General features: G+C 41.3%; 1 protein-coding gene across 1 annotated transcript in view; it reads left to right on the top strand.

Annotated features, from left to right (window-relative positions):
- Positions 1-22,238, top strand: part of LOC137332463 (nuclear factor NF-kappa-B p105 subunit-like) — a 126,838-nt gene that overhangs the window by 3,361 nt on the left and 101,239 nt on the right. The window contains exon 2 of the mRNA XM_067996329.1: positions 12,470-12,615. The gene's annotated coding sequence lies outside the window, so the exon portion shown is untranslated. The remainder of the gene's footprint in view (positions 1-12,469; positions 12,616-22,238) is intronic.

Genomic DNA, 22,238 nt, shown 5'->3' with positions numbered 1-22,238 from the left:
TGTATTCAGGAGGAATTTCTCATTCAGTATGTGGATGGCCCGACTAGAGAGGGGGCAAAACTTGACCTCCTCTTGGGAAATAAGGAAGGGCAGGTGACAGAAGTGTTGGTGAGGGATCACTTTGGGACAAGTGATCATAATTCCATTAGTTTTAAGATAGCTATGGAGAAGGATAGGTCTGGCCCAAAAGTTAAAATTCTAAATTGGGGAAAGGTCAATTTTGATGGTATTAGACAGGAACTTTCAGAAGTTGATTGGGAGAGTCTGTTGGCAGGCAAAGGGACGTCTGGTAAGTGGGAGGCTTTCAAAAGTGTGTTAACCAGGGTTCAGGGTAAGCACATTCCTTATAAAGTGAAGGGCAAGGCTGGTAGAAGTAGGGAACCTTGGATGACTCGGGAGATTGAGGCACTAGTCAAAAAGAAGAAGGAGGCATATGACATGCATAGACAGCTGGGATCAAGTGGATCCCTTGAAGAGTATAGAGATTGCCGGAGTAGAGTTAAGAGAGAAATCAGGAGGGCAAAAAGGGGATATGAGATTGCTTTGGCAGATCAGGCAAAGGTGAATCCAAAGAGCTTCTACAAATACATAAAGGGCAAAAGGGTAACTAGGGAGAGAGTAGGGCCTCTTAAGGATCAACAAGGTCATCTATGTGCGGAACCACAAGAAATGGGTGAGATCCTGAATGAATATTTCAAATCGGTATTTACGGTTGAGAAAGGCATGGATGTTAGGGAACTTGGGGAAATAAATAGTGATGTCTTGAGGAGTGTACATATTACAGAGAGGGAGGTGCTGGAAGTCTTAACGCGCATCAAGGTAGATAAATCTCCGGGACCTGATGAAATGTATCCCAGGACGTTATGGGAGGTTAGGGAGGAAATTGCGGGTCCCCTAGCAGAGATATTTGAATCATCCACCGCTACAGGTGAGGTGCCTGAAGATTGGAGGGTAGAAAATGTTGTGCCTTTGTTTAAGAAGGGCGGCAGGGAAAAGCCTGGGAACTACAGACCAGTGAGCCTGACATCTGTAGTGGGTAAGTTGTTAGAGGGTATTCTGAGGGACAGGATCTACAGGCATTTGGAGAGGCAGGGACTAATTAGGAACAGTCAGCATGGTTTTGTGAGAAGAAAATCATGTCTCACGAATTTGATTGAGTTTTTTGAAGGGGTAACCAAGAAGATAGATGAGGGCTGTGCAGTAGACGTGGTCTACATGGACTTCAGCAAAGCATTTGACAAGGTACCGCATGGTAGGTTGTTACATAAGGTTAAATCTCATGGGATCCAAGGTGAGGTAGCCAATTGGATACAAAATTGGCTTGACGACAGAAGACAGAGGGTGGTTGTAGAGGGTTGTTTTTCAAACTGGATGCCTGTGTCCAGCGGTGTGCCTCAGGGATCGGTGCTGGGTCCGCTGTTATTTGTTATTTATATTAATGATTTGGATGAGAATTTAGGAGGCATGGTTAGTAAGTTTGCAGATGACACCAAGATTGGTGGCATTGTGGACAGTGAAGAAGGTTATCTGGGATTGCAACGGGATCTTGATCAATTGGGCCAGTGGGCCGATGAATGGCAGATGGAGTTTAATTTAGATAAATGTGAGGTGATGCATTTTGGTAGATCGAATTGGGCCAGGACCTACTCCGTTAATGGTAGGGCGTTGGGGAGAGTTATAGAACAAAGAGATCTAGGAGTACAGGTTCATAGCTCCTTGAAAGTGGAGTCACAGGTGGATAGCGTGGTGAAGAAGGCATTCGGCATGCTTGGTTTCATTGGTCAGAACATTGAATGCAGGAGTTGGGATGTCTTGTTGAAGTTGTACAGGGCATTGGTGAGGCCACACTTGGAGTACTGTGTACAGTTCTGGTCACCCTATTATAGAAAGGATATTATTAAACTAGAAAGAGTGCAGAAAAGATTTACTAGGATGCTACCGGGACTTGATGGTTTGACTTACAGGGAGAGGTTAGACAGACTGGGACTTTTTTCCCTGGAGAGTAGGAGGTTTAGGGGTGATCTTATAGAAGTCTATAAAATAATGAGGGGCATAGATAAGGTCGATAGTCAAAATCTTTTCCCAAAGGTAGGGGAGTCTATAACGAGGGGGCATAGATTTAAGGTGAGAGGGGAGAGATACAAAAGGGTCCAGAGGGGCAATTTTTTCACTCAAAGGGTGGTGAGTGTCTGGAACGAGCTGCCAGAGGCAGTAGTAGAGGCGGGTACAATTTTGTCTTTTAAAAAGCATTTGGACAGTTACATGGGTAAGATGGGTATAGAGGGATATGGGCCAAGTGCAGGCAATTGGGACTAGATTAGTGGTATAAACTGGGCGACATGGACATGTTGGGCCGAAGGGCCTGTTTCCATGTTATAACTTCTATGATTCTATAACCTTAAAATCAGAGCCAGGCCATTCAGGAGAGAAGTTAGGAAACACTTCTTCACAAAATGTGGAATTCTCTTCTACAAAAAGCAGTAGATGCTTAATTAATAATTAAAAATCTGAGATGGATAGATTTTTGGTAGCCAAGGGTATTAAGGGAGCCAAGGTGGGTGGATGGAGTTGGGATACAGATCAGCCAAGGGGCTGAATGGCCTACTCCTGGTCCCACGTTCAGCCCTAAGAAAACTTTGTTCCTGAGAATTTAGTTATTTTAGGGTTACATTGAAAATGAAGACAAATATAGCCATCTTCAGATGTATCCAGAAATGTTTTGATAATTTAGAAGGATGTTATTTGAGAGCAACTTAAGATACAGTCTAAAACAACAAAGGATAGAATGAAGCAGTGGTTGTCAAATGGTTGCTATACTTAAGCAATTCTACTTCTGCTGTTGTACATTGTGGAACATCCAATAAAAGCAATTTGTAAAATTACCTGGTATCATAACAATGTGACACTACAATCAGCACCAGACTACATGACTTTATGACAATTCTCAGATGTGGTATTCTTTTAAATTATTAATACTCCCTCAGAAAAACATGTCAGCATTTTATGATCCCCACACACTGTTGTAACAACAGCTCTTATTTGTATTTGTTTATGTATTCTAAAATAAATCTGTTAAATGCTACTGAAGGCTAATGGTAAGTGCATTGTTTAGTACTGAGTCATACAGACCTGGAAGGTCCCAAGTCTCCTGGGCTAAGAATGAGAGAATCAGTTAGGTTTCCCCCTCCTGATTACTATTCAGTGACCTCTGTTGGAAATGCACATAAAATAATCAGGTGAAGACAGGATCAGACTCAGTTATGATGACTCTAAGTGTTGAAAAGCCAGCTGACACTTTGTCAAGGTTAGACCATAAGAGATAGGAGCAGGAGTAGGCCATTTGGCCCTTCGAGCGTGCTCCACCATTTAATGAGATCATTGCTGATCTGATTTTTACTTCAACTCCACATTCCCGCCTTTTCCCCATATCCTTTGACTCCCTTGCTGATCAAAAAATTGTTTAACTCAGCCTTGAATGTATTCAATGACTCAGCCTCCACAGCTTTTTGGGGTAAAGAATTCCAAAGATTCACAACCCTCAAAGTGAGGGAACACAGAGTAGCAGCTATCAATGGAGTCTGGTTTCGACAGAGTCCATAATTGGGAATTTGGTGAGTGAGGGGATTCGGTGCAGTAAGGGGTGAGTTGCATTTGATTAGTCAGCAGGGCGGTGAGGAGCGTACTGAGAGTGGGTCACAGCAACAACAAAACAAAACTGCAGTAGGACGTCACAGGTAAGGCAGGCAGGTAGGTGGTTGGTGGTGAGTATCGCTTCTGTTTTCTTCTTTCTTAAAACTGTGGGCTAAGTAACTTATAGCATAAAACGAAATTTTTTTTTTAAAAACTAAAATTAATTTAATAAATTAAACAAGGCCAGTATTTGGTTCAACCTAAAAATAATTTGATTGACATTGTAGTAATCAATTAAATAAATAAAATAGTTATGACAGGCCAGGAGATGTGTTGCAGCTGCAATATGTGGGAGCTACCGGACAGTTTTGTCCAGGATGACTACATCTGCGGTAAGTGTCTGCAGCTTGAGGAACTTAGGCTCCGAGTTGAGGAGCTGGAGTCCGAGCTGCAGACATTGCGATGCATCAGGGAGGGAGAAAGTTACCTGGACACTTTGATCCAGGAGGCAGTCATGCCCCTGAGACTAAATACTGTAGAATTGGCACATGGTCAGGGTCAGGAGGGTGTGACTGCGAGTGAGGCAGTTACGGAGATCCAGGAGATAGCATTGCAGGAGCCTCAGCCTCTGCATTTGTCCAATAGATACAAGGTTCTTGCAGCCCTTGTGGACGAGTGCAGGGACTGCAGGGAGGATGAGCAAACTGGCCACGGCACCGTGGTTCAGGGGGCCATTGAAGTGGGGAGAATAAAAAGGAATGTGGTTGTAGTAGGCAACAGTATATTTAGAGAGATAGACACTGCTCTATGCAGCCAAGAGCGAGAGTCCTGAAGGCTGTGTTGCCTACCCGGGTTAAGGACATCTCCTCAGGGCTGGAGAGAAACTTGGAGCAGGAGGGGGAGGATCCAGTTGTCGTCTGTATGTACGTGGGCCACGACATAGGTAGGACTAAGAAAGAGGTTCTGCTGAGGGAGTTCGAGCAGCTCGGGACTAAATTAAAAAACAGACCCACAAAGGTGATAATCTCTGGATTATTACCTGAGCCATGAGCAAATTGGCACAGGGTAAATCAGATCAGAGAGATGAATGCACGGCTCAAAGATTGGTGTGGGAGAAGTGGGTTTTGATTCATGGGGCACTGGCACCAGTACTGGGGAAAGAGGGAGCTGTTCCATTGGGATGGGCTTCACCTGAACCATGCTGGGACCGGTGTTCTGGCGAACTGAATAACTAGGGCAGTAGAGAAGGCTTTAAACTAAATAGAGGGGGGGGGGGGGGGGGGGGGGGGGGAGGGCTCAGGAGGGGCGATGTTTAGATTGATGAAGAGAAAAGACAAGGAAGTAGTACAGGAAAGTGGTGGGGGTAATGATAAACATAGTGTGTCAGGAAGGGACAGAGTGTACAAACACTAGCAAATGGGGCCGGGGTAGGAAAGAATGGTAAAAAGATAAAATTAAAGGTCCTTTATCTGAAAGCGCACAGCATTCATAATAAGATAGATGAATTGACGGCACAAATAGAAACAAATGGAAATGATCTCGTAGCCATTACAGAGGCATGGTTGCAAGGTGACCAAGTTTGGGAGCTAAATATTCAGGGTTATTTAACATTTCAGAAGGATAGGAAAAAAGGTAAAGGTGGTGGGGTAGCTCTGTTAATAAAGGATGAAATTGGTATAATAGTGCGAAATTATCTTGGCTCAGAAGATCAAGATTTCGAATCAATTTGGGTGGAGGTAAGTAATAGCAAGGGAAAGAAATCACTGGTGGGAGTAGTATATAAACAGTAGCTACATTGTAGGGCAAAATATAAATCAGGAAATAAGGGGGCTTATAAAAAAGTTAATGCAATAATCATGGGCGATTTTAACTTTCACATGGATTGGACAAATCAAATTGGTAAAAGTAGCCCTGAGGAGGAGTTCATTGAGTGTATTCGGGACTCTTTCTCAGACCAATACATTGGGGAACCAGGGAATAGGCCATTTTGGATGTGGTAATGGGTAATGAAACAGGATTAATTAATGATCTCAAAGTAAAGGATCCCTTGGGAAGCAGTGATCATAACATGATAGAATTTCACATCCAGTTTGAGAGCGAGGATCTTGGGTCTCAAACTACTGCATTAAACTTAAATAAGGCATGAGGGTGGAATTGCCTAAAGTGGACTGGGTAAACAGATTAGATGGTATGATGGTGGATAAGCAGTGGCAAACATTTAAAAAGATAATTTATGACTCACAACAAAAATATATCCCTGTGAGGAGGAAAGACTCCACAAAAAGGGTGAACCAACCATGGCAAGCTAAGGAAGTCAAGAATGGTATCAAGTTAAAAGAAAAAGCATACAACATGGCAAACATTACCGGTAAGCCTGAAGATTGGGAAAACTTTAAAAACCAGCAAAGGATGACTCAAAGAATAATAAAGAGGGAGAAAATAAATTATGAGAATAAATTAGCAAAAAATATAAAAACTGACAGTAAAAGCATCTACAAGTATATAAAAAGGAAAAGGGTAACTAAAGTAAACGTTGGTCCCTTAGAGGATGAGACTGGGGAAATAATAATGGAAAACAAGGAAATGGCAGAGGAATTGAACAGATATTTTGTATCTGTCTTCACAGTGGAAGACACGAATAACATACCAATAATAGTAGAAAATCAAGGGGCAAAGGTAAGGGAGGAACTAAAAACAATCACTATCGCTGGAGAAAATGTACTAGGTAAATTAATGGGTCTGAAGGCTGACGAGGCCCCTGGACCTGATGGCTTGCATCCGAGGGTCTTACAGGAAGTGGCTACAGAGATAGTGGATGCATTGGTTGTAATCTTCCAGAATTCACTAGATTCTGGAAAGGTCCCAGCGGATTGGAAAACCACAAATGTAACAACCCTATTCAAGAAGGGAGTGAGACAGAAAGCAGGTAACTATAGACCAGTTAGCCTAACATCTGTCATTGGGAAAATGCTAGAATCCATTATTAAGGAAGTAGTAGCAGGACATTTGGAGACTCATATTACAATCAAGGAGAGTCAACTTGGTTTTATGAAGGGGAAATCGTGTCTGACAAATTCATTAGAGTTCTTTGAGGAAGTAACGGGCAGGGTGAATAAAAGGGAACCAATGGATGCAGTATATTTGGATTTCCAAAATGCATTCGATAAGGTGCCACATAAAAGATTACTGTGCAAGATAAGAGCTCATGGTGTTGGGGGTAATATACTGGCATGGATAGAGGATTGGCTAACTAACAGAAAACAAAGAGTCGTGATAAAAGGGTCATTTTCAAAATGGCAATCTGTAACTAGTGGGGAGCTGCAGGGATCAGTGCTGGGGCCTCAACTATTTACAATATATATCAATGACTTGGATGAAGGAAGATTTCTTCTCCCAGAGACTCGTGAATCTTTGGAATTCTTCACCCCAAAAAGCTGTGGAGGCTGAGTCATTGAATACATTCAAGGCTGAGTTGGACAAATTTTTGATCAGCAAGGGAATCAAAGGATATGGGGAAAGGGCGGGAAAGTGGAATTGAGGTAAAAATCAGATCAGCCATGATCTCATTAAATGGCGGAGCAGGCTCGAGGGGCTGAATGGCCTACTCCTACTCCCATCTCTTATGGTCTTATAGAAGAAATTCCTCCTTAATTCCATCTTAATCGGGCACCCCTTATTCTGAGACTATGCCCCCTAGCTTTAGATTCCCCCATGAGGGATAACATCCTCTCAGCATCGAGCCTATCGAGTCCCCTCAAAATCTTACATGTTTCAATAAGATCTCCTCTCGTTCTTCTAAACTCCAATGAGTATAGACCCAACCTGTTCAATCTTTCCTCACCAGTATCCTGTACAGTTGTAGCATGACTTCCCTGCTTTTATACTCCATCCCCCTAGAAATAAAGGCCAATATTCCGTTTGCCTTCCGGATTACCTGCTGCACCTGTATGTTTCATGTACGAGGACACCCAGATCCCTCTGTACCGCAGCATTTTGTAGTATTTCTTCATTCAAATAATATTTGTTTTTTTATTTTTCCTCCCAAAGTGGATGACTTCACATCTTCCCACATTATATTCCATCTGCCAAATTTTTGCCCAATCTCTTAACCTGTCAGTAACCCTTTGCAGACACTTTGTGTCCTCCTCGCAAATTGCTTTTCCACTTATCTTTGTATCATCAGCAAATTTGGCCACAATACACTCTGTTCCTTCATCCAAGTCATTGATATATATTGTAAATAGTTGAGTCCCCAGCACTGATCCCTGCGGCACCCCACTAGTTACAGATCGCCATTTTGAAAATGACCCTTTTATCCCGACTCTTTGTTTTCTGTTAGTTAGCCAATCCTCTATCCATGCCAGTATATTACACCCAACACCATGAACTCTTGTGCAGTAACCTTTTATATGGCACCTTCTCGAATGCCTTTTGGAAATCCAAATATACTACATCCATTGGTTCTTCAAAGAACTCTAATAAATTTCAGACACAATTTCCCCTTCATAAAACCATGTTGACTCTCTTTGATTGTATTATGAGTCTCCAAATGTCCTGCTACTACTTCCTTAATAATAGATGTAGCATTTTCCCAATGACTGATGTTATGCTAACTGGTCTATAGTTACCTGCTTTCTGTCTTACTCCCTTCTTGAATAGGGGTGTTACGTTTGCGGTTTTCCAATCTGCTGGGACCTTTCTAGAATCTAGTGAATTCTGGAAGATTACAACCAATGCATCCACTGTCTGTAGCCACTTCCTTTAAGACCCTCGGATGCAAGCCATCAGGTCCAGGGGAACTATCAGCCTTGTAGACCCATTAGTTTACCTCTTACTTTTTCTCCAGTGATAGTGATTGTTTTTAGTTCCTCCCTCCCCTTTGCCCCTTGATGATCGACTATTATTGGTATGTTATTAGTGTCTTCTACTGTGAAGACAGATACAAAATATCTGTTCAATTCCTCTGCCATTTCCTTGTTTTCCATTATGATTTCCCCAGTCTCATCCTCTAAGGGACCAATGTTTACTTTAGCTACCCTTTTCCTTTTTACATACTTGTAGAAGCTTTTGTTGTCAGTTCCTATATTTCTTGCTAGTTTACTCTCATTATTCTTTTAGTCATCCTTTGCTGGTTTTTAAAGTTTCCCAATCTTCAGGCTTACCAGTAATCTTTGCCACGTTGTATGCTTTTTGTTTTAACCTGATACCATCCTTGGCTTCCTTAGTTAGCCATGGTTGGTTCACCCTTTTAGTGGAGTCTTTCCTCCTCATAGGGATATATTTTTGTTGTGAGTCATAAATTATCTTTTTAAATGCTTGCCACTGTTTATCCACCATCACACCATCTAATCTGTTTACCCAGTCCACTTTAGCCAATTCCACCCTCATTCCTTTGAAATTGCCCTTATTTAAGTTTAATGCAGTAGTTTCAGACCCAAGATCCTTGCTCTCAAACTGGATGTGAAATTCTATCATGTTATGATCACTACTTTGAGATCATTAATCCTGTTTCGTTAGGCCATTTTGGATCTGGTAATGGGTGTTACCTGGTTCCCCAACGTATTGGTCTAAGAAACAGTCCCAAATACACTCAATGAACTCCTCCTCAGGGTTGCTTTTGCCAATTTGATTTGTCCAATCTGTGTGAAAGTTAAAATTGCCCATGATTATTGCATTACCTTTTTTACAAGTCCCCTTATTTCCTGATTTATATTTTGCCCTACAGTGTAGCTACTGTTAGGGGCCTATGTACTATTCCCACCAGTGATTTCTTTCCCTTGCTATTTCTTACCTCCACCCAAATTGATTCAACATCTTGATCTTCTGAGCCAAGATCATTTCTCACTATTGTACCAATTTCATCCTTTATTAACAGAGTTACCCCACCACCTTTACCTTTTTTCCTATCCTTCCGAAATGTTAAATAACCCTGAATATTTAGCTCCTAACATTGGTCACCTTGCAACCACGCCTCTGTAATGGCCACGAGATCGTATCCATTTGTTTCTATTTGTGCCATCAATTCATCTATCTTATGAATGCTGCGCGCATTCAGATAAAGAACCTTCAATTTTGTCTTTTTACCATTCTTTCCTACCCCGGCCCCATTTGCTAGTGCACTCTTATGTTTATACGCTCTGTCCCTTCCTGACACACTCTGTTTATCATTACCCCCCCAACACTTTCCTGTACTACTTCCTTGTCTTTCCTCTTTATCAATCTAAACTTCGCCCCACCTGAAACCACCCCCCACCCCCATTTAGTTTTAAAGCCTTCTCTACTGCCCTAGTATATTCGGTTCGCCAGAACACTGGTCCCAGCATGGCTCAGGTGAAGCCCAACCCAACGGAACAGCTCTCTTTCCCCAGGACTGGTGCCGGTGAATCGAAACCCACTTCTCCCACACCAATCTTTGAGCCATGCATTCATCTCTCTGATCTGATTTACCCTGTGCCAATTTGCTTGTGGCTCAGGTAATAATCCGGAGATTATCACCTTTGTGGGTCTGCTTTTTAATTTAGTCCCTAGATGCTCAAACTCTCTCAGCAGAACCTCTTTCTTAGTCCTACCTATGTCGTTGATGCCTACATGGACCATGACAACTGGATCCTCCCCCTCCGGCTCCAAGTTCCCCTCTAGCCCTGAGGAGATGTCCTTAACCCTGGTAGGCAACACAGCCTTCGGGACTCTCTCTCTTGACTGCAGAGAGCAGTGTCTATCCCTCTAACTATACTGTCGCCTACTACAACCACATTCCTTTTTACTCCCCCCTCCCCTCCTCCCCCCCACCCCCCCCCCCCCCAACTTGAATGGCCTCCTGAACCATGGTGCCGTGGCCAGTTTGCTCATCCTCCCTGCAGTCCCTGCACTCGTCCACAAGGGCTGCAAGAACCTCATATCTATTGGACAAGTGCAGAGGCTGAGGCTCCTGCAATGCTACCTCCTGGATCCCCGTACCCGCCTCACTTATAGTCACACCTGTTCCTGACCACGTGCCAATGCTACAGTATTTAGTCTAAGGGGTGTGACTGCCTCCTGAATCAAAGTGTGCAGGTAACTTTTCCCCCTCTCTGATGCATTACAATGTCTGCAGCTCGGACTCCAGCTCCTAAACTCTGAGCCGAAGTTCCTCAAGCTGCAGTCACATACCGCAGATGTAGTCGCCCTGGACAAAACTGTCGGTAGCTCCCACATATTGCAGCTGCAACACATCTCCTGGCCTGTCTTAACTATTTTATTTAATTGATTACTTCAATGCCAATCAAATTATTTTTAGGTTGAACCAAGTACTGGCCTTGTTTAATTTGTTAAATTAAGTTTAGTTTTTTAAAAAAAATTAGTTTTATGCTATAAGTTACTTAGCCCACAGTCCAAAGAAAGAAGAAAAAAGAAGAAATACTCACCAATCACCTACCTTAACTTCACTGCAGTTTTGTTTTGTTGTTGCTGTGACCCATTCTCGGTACGCTCGGCTCCGCTCTGCTGACTAATCAAATGCACCTCACCCCTTACTGCACTGAATCCCCTCACTCACCAAATTTCTAATCATAAACTCTGTCAAAACCAGACTCCGTTGATAGCTGTTACTCCCTGCTTCCTTTCATGAAGACTCATACTTGGGCAAGATACTGGAGATGCCGGTGATGGACTGGGGTGTACAAATGTAAGGAATCTTACAACACCAGGTTATAGTCCAACAGTTTAATTTGAAAATCACAAGCTTTTGGAGCTTACCTCCTTCGTCAGGTGAGTGACGAAGGAGGTAAGCTCACTCACCTGACTAAGAAGGTAAGCTCCGAAAGCTTGTGATTTTCAAATAAAACTGTTGGACTATAACCTGGTGTTGTAAGATTCCTTCAAGATACTGGAGGGCTGACATAACTCTTGAGTAAGCACTTTCAAGAAAGGTGGGGAGAAAGCATAATGTAACCGCTCATAAAGTAACAGTAAATGTAAGGTTTTTTGGTGCATTTGACAAACAATATCATCTGTTCACCATAAGACCATAAGAGATAGGAGCAGGAGTAGGCCATTCGGCCCCTCGAGCCTGTTCCGCCATTTAATGAGATCATGGCTGATTTGATTTTCCCGCCCTTTCCCGATATCCTTTGACTCCCTTGCTGATCAAAAATTTGTCTAACTCGGCCTCCACAGCTTTTTGGGGTAAAGAATTCCAAAGATACATGACCCTTTGGGAGAAGAAATTCCTCCTCATTTCCATCTTAAACGGGTGACCCCTTATTCTGAGACTATGCCCCCTAGTTTTAGATTCCCCCGTGAGGGGTAACATCCTCTCAGCATCTACCCTATCGAGTCCCCTCAGAATCTTGTATGTTTCAATAAGATATGTTCAGAATGAGTGCCTCAGCCAATGGTCTATATTTTTATTCCGTGTGCAAGAGCTGCTTACTGTTTTTATATGTATCATTCGGTCATGTGAAAAATTCAAAGAAACATATTTTCAGCACTGTAAATTTTACTCATATTATGCCAGCAATCACAAAGGTCATAAAAAAATCTTCATGCATTTTTAAAAATTTGTCAGAAAAAGTTGCTCAAAATACTTCAAAAATAATCATTACTCTGGATGAGCATTTTGGAATATAATTATTAGAAAATAAATTCAACAATTATATGATTTATTTTTTCTGTTATCGTCATCCATCTTGGAGTAGACACACCAGATATTCCAGAGCAACCCGACACTTGTGATTTGAGTATTCTTTTTGAGAAAACAAAACAGCTAGCTGGATCATTTTTAAAATGTACATTGATTTGTGGTTAGGGGCAAGTAATGTCTGCATGCAAACCAGTTTTTCTTTGTACTTAATGTTTATAGTCGCTTTCGAAAACAACGGCAAAGTTGGAGGTCACTTTAAGGTCCAGAAGCAGTGGAAGAAATGGATTTCTGGCCTGGACCCACACATCAGCAAAATAAAACTGAGAAACCAGCAGTGCATTGAAGTACAATCAGAAGCTCAGCAGGTAACAGCAGCAGATAATCTATCCAATAGTCAGGCTATCAAAACAGTTAACTATCTAGGGCTTTAACCTTAAAATAACCTCACCAACTGTAATAATTTCAGACTCTGATCACTGCTATAATTATTACTCAGTATCCGTTAATGCTGATTAATGGTGCTACATTGTATTTCCTGTCCATTAAGGATTTGCTATTCAAACTTCTAGATAACTCTGACCATATATATTAAGTGTTCGTGTATCCAAATTTAACCTTATGTTGTGATTTTGTAACCAATAAACAGTCATGTAGTGCTTGATTGGTTGTCTGATGTCTTCTTTAATGATTCAGCAAGAAAGGGTTAATTCATTCACTCAGTAGCTTGTAGGGATCCTAATCGAGGATTGAAGTAAAATTGAAATTTAATTCAAATTTGTTAGTGTAAGGACCATTCAGTGAGCTGACTCGAGCACCACTCACTCCTAGACTAATGCTGGGAGGTAAACCCCAAACGGTTTCCAGTGAGGGTGTTAAGGATTCATTTGGCTCATTGACATATATTTGTCAGGATACTGAAATCCAGTATTATTCTTCTTACACTCCTAATACCTGCTTCTTCGGATCAGCATCCATTTTTTTCCCGATGACCCCTCTGTGAAGTGCCTTAGGATATCTTTCTACATTAAGGGCTTTATATAAATGCACATTGTCAATAGATGAAATGGGATGAATGTTGGAATTATCAAAGATAAGAGTTGGTAACTCTTGGTTGAATATGCAGGAGATATTAAGAAATTGTCTTCAAATCTTACTGTTTAAATAATTGAAAGAAATAAGTATATACTGCATATATTTGTAAATGCTTAGAGATGTGGAAAGTTCAAACCATGCCAGTATCCTACTATTATCATTACTGCCAGTTGGAAACTTAAATTACAGCTGAGTACTGTGCCTTTCCAACAATCATACAGACACTGGATTTTCTGACTGGTTCTACCCAATTTACAGGATGTAATTAGAACGGGGTGAAGATCTATTACTCCAATCCCTACCCACTTTATGTATCTCTCAAATCTCCAGGACAGAGAAAATGTGTACAGGAAACACCTACCTAAAAGAGGCAGGAGCCTAATTTTAATATTAATTTGGTGATAGGGATGTTGTGCGCACCAGTTGCCGATCTGATCTGCAGGATGTCAATTCTTAATTGTGCCTATGTGAATCAGGCATCCAGGTTACAGGTGATAATGTGTCTATTTAAAGGACAAGAGTATTGTTAAGGTAGGTTTTACTTTAGCCATTTCTTGACTGTTTTGATATTTTTTCCCCTTAGGTTCTTATGAGCCTTTGTGCCAATTGTTCTAATTTTTGGGTTTTTTTTCTTGAAGAACATTACCTGCACTAATGAATTATCCACTGGGAATCCTCTTAACTGACATGTTTGTAAGAACAGGAGGACCAATGAAGGATGCCAGACCGGTCAGGCTGCACAAGAGGTATCATCCAGTACCCGCATCCACAGGCGGGCGTGAACATACCCCAATTCCAAAGATTTCAGAATCTGTGGCACCCACTTCCCTTTTAATTGTTCCCATGCCTTTAAATTTCACATACATGTAGTGTTCCACTCCCATCATTAATGTGCTTCTTGAACTCATCCAGATCTGCACTTGGAGCGATGCTAAATAAGCAGATCTTGGAAAATTGGGTGCAAACAGCATGCTTCCATTTGCAAAGTAAGTCTGCTTGAAACCCATTTCTAACCATTCAGGTCTAAATTGCACCAATCAAGGCCAAAACTCAATATGCAGATATATTTTTCCAATATAAAATCAGTGAGTGCTTTGAATAGAAAATACTTCCCCTTGACTTTCTTTCACCTTATCACAAATAACAGAAGTAGGACAAGTTACGTTGGAACTTTTTTGGCCTTAAAATCCGGAGGCATATCCATCAGTGAAACCATTAAGTATTTTCCCTTCAATGGTATCTCAACTGATGTGAAGTTTAGCCAACAATAATAGTTGTAAAACATGCTATTACCTCTGATCGCTTGCTCTATATATAACATCAGAGCTGCTTTTCAGTACCTACACATAAGCAATACTTTTGACTGTGAAATAACACTCCTGTCGTTCCCCACTGATACATAGTTTTTTTTCCCCATTTTTGCAGAGAAGAACCTGCAAAACCATTTGTACAAGTCAGTGAATTAACAGAGGACCCATCTGCTCTTTCAGGTGGACATAAAAGATCCCATGGCATTATTGAAAGAAGAACAAGGGAGTTCTCACTGTCCTGGCTAACATTCATCTATTTAAGCATTAGTCTATTTGGTCTTTGGAGATTTTAAGTAAAGAATAATTTTTTGGCCGAAGATGGTTAAAGTGGAAGATTTGGAAACCCTATAATGGACAGTTTTCTGACTGCCAGAAAGAACCTGGGCTCGGAATTTCCTGAAAACGTGCGCCATAGGAATGGTGTATCTGTGGCATACACCATTATTCTATCGTACAAGTTCCAGGAAATTATGGTGCAAATGACTTACGACATTGCTTATGTCACGTCAAAATTTCCTGGGCTATCTGCTGCATAGCTGTTAATTATCATAGCTCCGCCCCCCCCCCCCCCCATTAAAATCAATTGTGATCGTGTAAAGCTACTTTTATAAGCGCTGCCAATTAGACTTTAAAGTAATGGCACTGGTGGACCTCTGGTGATCTGGCAGCTGTATGATTTATGGCTCCAAGATCAGTAAGAAGAAAAGTTAAACAGTTTGCAGTATTTTGGGCTAGCTCTGATTGGAAGTACCAATTTTTCAAATGCAGAGGGGCAGCCATTGGAAAATTGACGCATTATCGTGTATGCTGCAGAACTATTCAGAACTCAGAATTGTCATATTGTAATATTGAGCACCTTTGAGTTTCCAAATGCGATGAGTGTTTGGCCGCCTTTAGGATAAACTTGAATCTGCAGTTAATACATTTTCAAGAGACTAGTTATTTGCACTAAATTCTTGTTTCTTTGTTTAATAACCAAAGTCTAGAGGAAAATTCTGTGCGGTCTGCTTTAAACTTACACAACCGCAATTCAAAACAGGTAACTCAATACCCCCTCAATCTAAATAATTGCAAGTAACCATAAACTTCAGACAACTTTCCCATTTCTGAAGAGTTAGGAAGTAGGACTTTGATTTCCTGTGGATTCCTAATTTAATGTGACCTTCTTTGGGAATGAAAGCAGTTCAGTGATCCAATTACTTGATTTGATGCAGAGGGTGCCACATTCCTCTAGTTCTATTCAAAAATTGTGTTGAGTTTTTTCAGTCTACCTCAATACAATATTGAATGAATTGGTCATCAAATATAGATTTTATTTTTGTCTATGGAAGACATTAAATTTTCAGAATTTGTGCAACATTTTATGGACAATATTCTTTGTTCTAAATCTGTACGGTCTCTATCCCACAAAAAGGTGCCAGTTTTGAATGTAAATCACTTAGCTGCTAGAATGTGTCACAATGTTCCGTTCCTGTATCTTAACTGTATAAAATAAAAACACACACAAGGTAATGTCTTTTTAATTTGGGCATCGTTCAATTATGCTCAGTCTCCAAAAGTTTTTTTAATTCAAAGAGAAGTCAGCAAAGTTTATTTTTAAATTCGATTGTGTCTGGTAAGGAGAGGTTTGCCTTTCATATTAAATTGTTTTCATTCTATAGTCTACTGAGCATTTTCTAATCACACCAACAGCATGCCCTTTTTTAATTAACATCCTAGGGGTTACCATTTACCAGAAACTTAACTGGACCAGCCACATAAATACTGTGGCTACGAGAGCAGGTCAGAGGCTGGGTATTCTGCGGCGAGTGACTCACCTCCTGACTCCCCAGAGCCTTTCTACCATCTACAAGGCACAAGTCAGGAGTGTGATGGAATGCTCTCCACTTGCCTGGATGAGTGCAGCTCCAACAACACTCGAGAAGCTCGACACCATCCAGGACAAAGCAGCCCGCTTGATTGATACCCTATCCACCACCCTAAACATTCACTCCCTTCACCACCGTGGCTGCAATGTGTACCATCCACCGGATGCACGACAGCACCTCCCAAACCCACGACCTGTACCACCTAGAAGGACAAGGGCAGCAGGCACATGGGAACAACACCACCTGCACGTTCCCCTCCAAGTCACATACCATCCCGACTTGGAAATATATCGCTGTTCCTTCATTATCGCTGGGTCAAAATCCTGGAACTCCCTACCAAACAGTACTGTGGGAGAACCTTCACCAAATGGACTGCAGCGGTTCAAGAAGGTGGCTTACCACCACCTTGTCAAGGGCAATTAGGGATGGGCAATAAATGCTGGCCTTGCCAGTGACGCCCACATCCCATGAACGAATTTTAAAAAAACTAATATTTCAATTTTAATCCTTTCCCAAAATAAAGCTACTTAACAGGTAGTAAATAGTTTTAAATTGTTCTAGGTGTAGGGTATTTTTGGGTTGTTCTCACCCTATTGAGCGGTGCAGATATCTGGTCCCCGGTCTAGCCAAGGAACACTTATACCTCACGGATCGGGGGTTCAGGAAAACGGGACTTACGCTAACGCACCCGGTGATCGATCATGTAGCCGAATAGCACAGAGAACACACAAACTCGGTGTTGGAATTGAATTGGAATGTTGGTTTTATTATACCGTCAACACGAAGAAAATAACGATACAAACGGTCCTGCACACAGTACATTGAGTTACACATACCCACTACAGTACTTTATCCCGCTAACCTAAGAGGTTGGTGGGAACCCTGGAGACCCCATCTCTCACTCACTCGCTCTCTCACACACACACATGTATGGTCGAGGCTCACCAATCCTTTGCACTTGCAGGTCTGGCTGACCGGTTCTGTCACGTAGGGTTCGTTGGTTTCGCTGGAAGCTTCTCTCCTCCCTGGAGAGCTCGGGTGGAGTTAAAAAAAAGAGAGGAGCAGGAACTAAGAGGAAGAGAGAGAGAGAGAGAGTGAGCTGGAAAAGAGATAAGAAGCAAGAACCAGAGACAGCAAAACAAGAGAGCAGAACAAGACAGAGCAAAAGCAAGACTGCAAAACGAGGAGCAGGACAAGAGAGAGAGAGGGGTTTCGAGCTTCCATATAATCTTACAATGGATCTTCGTCACTTAAATGAGGCACTTCCATGCCTATTTAAACAGTTCTTACAAAGTCCTTAAGAATCTTTGATGGCGTTTGATGGTCTCTCATCATGTTGCAATTGCTTCTCTCGATGGGCCATTGTTCATTCCGATTGGTTGAGCACTTGCCACACAAGGCTCCTTTTGTATCCAACGTCCTAGGTGTTGATCGGTTTTGCTTTAAAACAAAGACATGGCCCCACCATGTCTGGAGCAGTTGCCTCTCTCAATGGCCTACTGGCTCTCTGATCGTTGACCACCTGCTGTAGGTTTTGCATTAAAACAGACATGTCTGAAGCAGTAATTCTCCCACATTCCACTGTGTGTGTTGTTGATTCGTCTGGTGACCTCTCACCTATCCTTCCATCTTAGGATTTTGGTCAATGGCCAAAGTTTTACATATTCAGGGAAAAGGTGGAATTCCCAGAATTCTTACATAGGTAATCAACCCCACTATTCTTAGGAGTCAATCAGGTGTATCCTTAACATTAAATAATCAGGTCAGTCTCGCTATGGTCTCCAATCCAGTTATTTTTGTCAGTCACCATTAAATTCAGTTGCTAAAGATTCTCAGCTCTTTTCATAGATACAAGAACAATTGTTAAATTGGTTTGGGTAAGAAGAGGTCTGAAGAATTCAATTGTGTACTTAGAATTTATAAGTGGAGAAACCATTAACTGCTCAAAATAAATTAAATAGATGAAAATTGTGAGAATATGGACAGTACTTAAGTGTGCAAGCAGAACGTGCACTTGGAATGTAGGAAAGGAGAGGGAGACTCACTTCAAACAGGTTACCAAACCTATTTCATTTATTATCGCTGATATTTGGGACTTAATTGATTTAGGATTTTTTGAGGAGTTCTTCCTGGCTTCACAATTATGTGAATGTATATTTAGCTGCCTGATCTATCTATGAAATCTAATGTTACCATGAAAAAAAATAATCATTAAGCAGAAATTATTTGAAACAGAACTTTAACTTATCAGCAACGACCATTGTATTGAATCAAAACTGATATATACTCAGGACATTTGAGCAAACAAAATATTTCCCATTATTATTTGATGTGAACTTAAATTTGTTAGGTTGTCTAAGAATTTATATTGTCAAGCTTGATGATTCCTATATTGTAAGCTGAAGTGGTTTAAATAGGCAGCTGAGACAATCCACCGATTGAGAGAAAATAGAGAAGAGAAAATGACCAAGTAATTAGGAACCACTTACATTATTCAAACTCTTCCATTATTAAATAATAGATTTTGAAGGAACATGGCAATGTGATTATTGAGCATCAACCATTTTTACAGGGCATCAAAAATGTATATCACTTACACAGAAGTGCAAAATAGCACTGCAATTGGATTTGTTGAAAACTATGAAATAGTCAGTATTGTAGGTTAAACATATTTGATTTTTGATAGTTTTGTACTACAGCCCTGTTAGGACACTATGTTTTTGTTTGTAAAATTATCCTATTGCAATCACTTATAATCAGATTTTCATGCAACATGTATATCTAAGTTAGAAATAATTTACAATGTAATCAATCTTACATTTTTCAGTACAAAGCACATGTACAACCATTACTAAAGACTTGCACCAGTTTTACCAATCCTAGAACAAAATTAATATGTGAAAGTAGTATTAAAAACACCAGAATCCTGATGGAGTATCAAAACAATTTCCAATTCAATTAGTCTGAATTAGTATTGTATTAGAAATGTTATGAATATTACATTCTATCCCAGAGCATTGATTTAGGAAATGGATTCATTATGCTCAATGTACTGGGCATTGCAAATGTGAATAATTGAGAATGTTAAATGGATCATTATTATGCATGCTAGGGCTATTACTGGATCATTTATATTATATGAGAGGAATGGATAGGAAGTTATTGGTTACACACAAATTTTGTGCTTTGCTCAGAATGGCACATGGATGAGGTATTATGGGCCTAGAAATTTGTGAATGATCCCTGCACCTGATCGGGTAGGCCTGAGTCACACCCGATAGTGGGTTGGGATCTCATTTAAATGACACCAGCAAGCTGCACACATCTGCTGGCCATCCCTAGGCAGTTCGCCAGCGAAGAGACTTGGAATTTCGGGCCAGTGTTGTCAGCAGCAGCCTCAAGCAAGTGCTTAAAGGGAAAGTGAAGTGAACGAGAAGGAAGGCAATCAGGAGGGGGTTGGCCACCGGGGCCCGGCAACGGTCTGTTGCCCTGCAATGGAGCCGGGAGAAGCACTCGTGCACTTCCCTGCTCCACGTTTAGGTAAGTTTTTTTTAAAACTTACCTTTTTAGTGGCAGCCTGCAGCGGTCCCTTTAAGGATCGCTGATTAGGCCGCATGTAGATCTGTTTTCCCCAAACAGGCTGGCTGTGTTCAGGGAAACTGAAAATTGCATTGGGGGCCTCAATCAGGTGTTAGGCCCCTTATTTGCACACGCAAAGGGCCTAACGCCAGTTTAAGACATGGGCCCTGGACGCCTTTTTTTTTGCATATACCAATATGGTGGTGGTGCACATCCAGCTAGTTATGAGCGCACGCTTCCTGCCCACCATTTTGAAGACTTAGCCGTCCATTTAGTGCCTGAAAAACGGGCATGGCACCATTGAATTTCTAGGCCGTGTAGTAAAAGTTGACTATAACAACTACAGTTAAAATTAGATTCTTATGCTACATAAACTGCAATTAATACCACAGTAATGTGGGCTCATAATTAGCTGTGTGGCAAAAATATAAACTTTTTAGGGAAGACCTTGTATTTGTTTTTATTTTAGTTTTGACCAGCAAGAATGAAGCTGTGCTGGGTTTCTTAAGTTGCTTGTACAATGTACGAGACCCAAGCTAGTGCAAAGGGTTTGTGAAATGCAGGTCTTGTTCAACTGTATGTATAATTGCTGGACTTGCTAAGACCAATGGCCTGGAAGACCTGCTAACTGGTCAGTGATTAAAAAATGAAGCATTTTTGCCTATCGTGATATTGGTTTCCTTCTTTCTTTTACTGTACATTAAGGGACTAGAAATCAGTTTCACTAAGAATAGGATCCAGCTTGTTTTATTACATAACTAGAAACTATTGTCTAGACTGATGCTAGGCAGGTAAGAATTCTGCTAAGTCATTCAATTCAAATGCAACCATTTTACGGGATTTGTTTGTATATATGTTTGGTGGCTCTTTTTGAGTTGAAGTGATACTTATTTAAGTTTTCTAAATTAAAACAATTGTGTGACGTGTGAATGTATACATAGTATGTGAAACAATGGTTGATGGGCATTAATGATCTGTATTATCTGAACAAAAAAATCACGATATTGTTAATATTTTATAAGTGACTATTATAACTTTGTATTTGATTTTTAAATAATTTTAGGAGGTTTTAGTGGTATGAGAAGGGATCTTGAGGTTCAGCATGCTGAGGAGGTGGACTTGGGTTTAGCAGCACTGCTGTGGGGGTGCTAGGGTGACTAATTTATACCTCTTAATGTGGCTGGAATGCCTGAGCAGCACTTATTTGGAATTTTTTTTAAAAAAGCAGGTTTTGTTTCCTCTGGGTGCCCTTCCTAATGAGCAGTCACCCACCAATCCAACAAGAAAATGAGGTGAGGCCCCATTAATTTGCTGAGCTGCCCCACATTTACACCTGCTCCAGATGTGAGCACTCTGCATCCCTCTCAGATGATCCCCAGAAAATCTCTGTGCAACGTAAAGGGGGCAGAAACGCAACAACATTGGTCTCCTTGTCTGGAATAAAAAGCTAGAATCAGTAATGGTGACCATGAAACTACCAGATTGTCATAAAAACCCATCTGGTTCACTAATGTCCTATAGGGAAGGAAACCTGTCGTCCTTAACCGGTCTGGCGTATATGTGACTCCAGACCCACAGCGATGTGATTGATTCTTAACTGCCTTCTGAAATGGCCCAGTCTTCTCTAGGGCAATTAGGGATGGGCAATAAATGCTGGCTTTGCCAGCGATGCCCTCATCCCATGAATGAATTTTTTTTAAAAAGGGTAGGCACCAGGACAAACTGCCACTACCTCTGCTGAAGCCACAGGGAATGCATCATGTAGAAGCTCTAGAAAGAGAAAGGTTAAGCAATTGTAGTTCACCAAGTGTATGCATAAGGGAGTGTGACGAGATGTCATGTTAATTTATATATTTTGTTTGTTGTGGCACATTAAATTTAATCATCATCGCCACTGCCACGTCTTGGCCATTATTGCGTTGTGTGTGTGTTTTATGCAGCGGGGGGGGAGGGGGTTGGTGGTGGTGGTTATTCCAGGTGGCCTGAGTAGCTCAAAGTCTTCAATTTGCACATTTCATTATGAGAATCTGTTCGATATGAGAGAATCCCTGGCATCACAGGCAACAATGTGCACTGCTGCTCTGGCGATGGGTTCCCCATCTTCATTTTCCTCCTCCTTCTCCTATTCAATGTTGTCGC

The sequence above is a fragment of the Heptranchias perlo genome, chromosome 14 (assembly GCF_035084215.1).
Source record: "Heptranchias perlo isolate sHepPer1 chromosome 14, sHepPer1.hap1, whole genome shotgun sequence".
In the NCBI taxonomy this organism is placed as follows: domain Eukaryota; kingdom Metazoa; phylum Chordata; class Chondrichthyes; order Hexanchiformes; family Hexanchidae; genus Heptranchias; species Heptranchias perlo.
The sequence above is the reverse complement of the archived record's forward strand: the minus strand, read 5'-3'. Positions and strand labels throughout refer to the sequence as shown.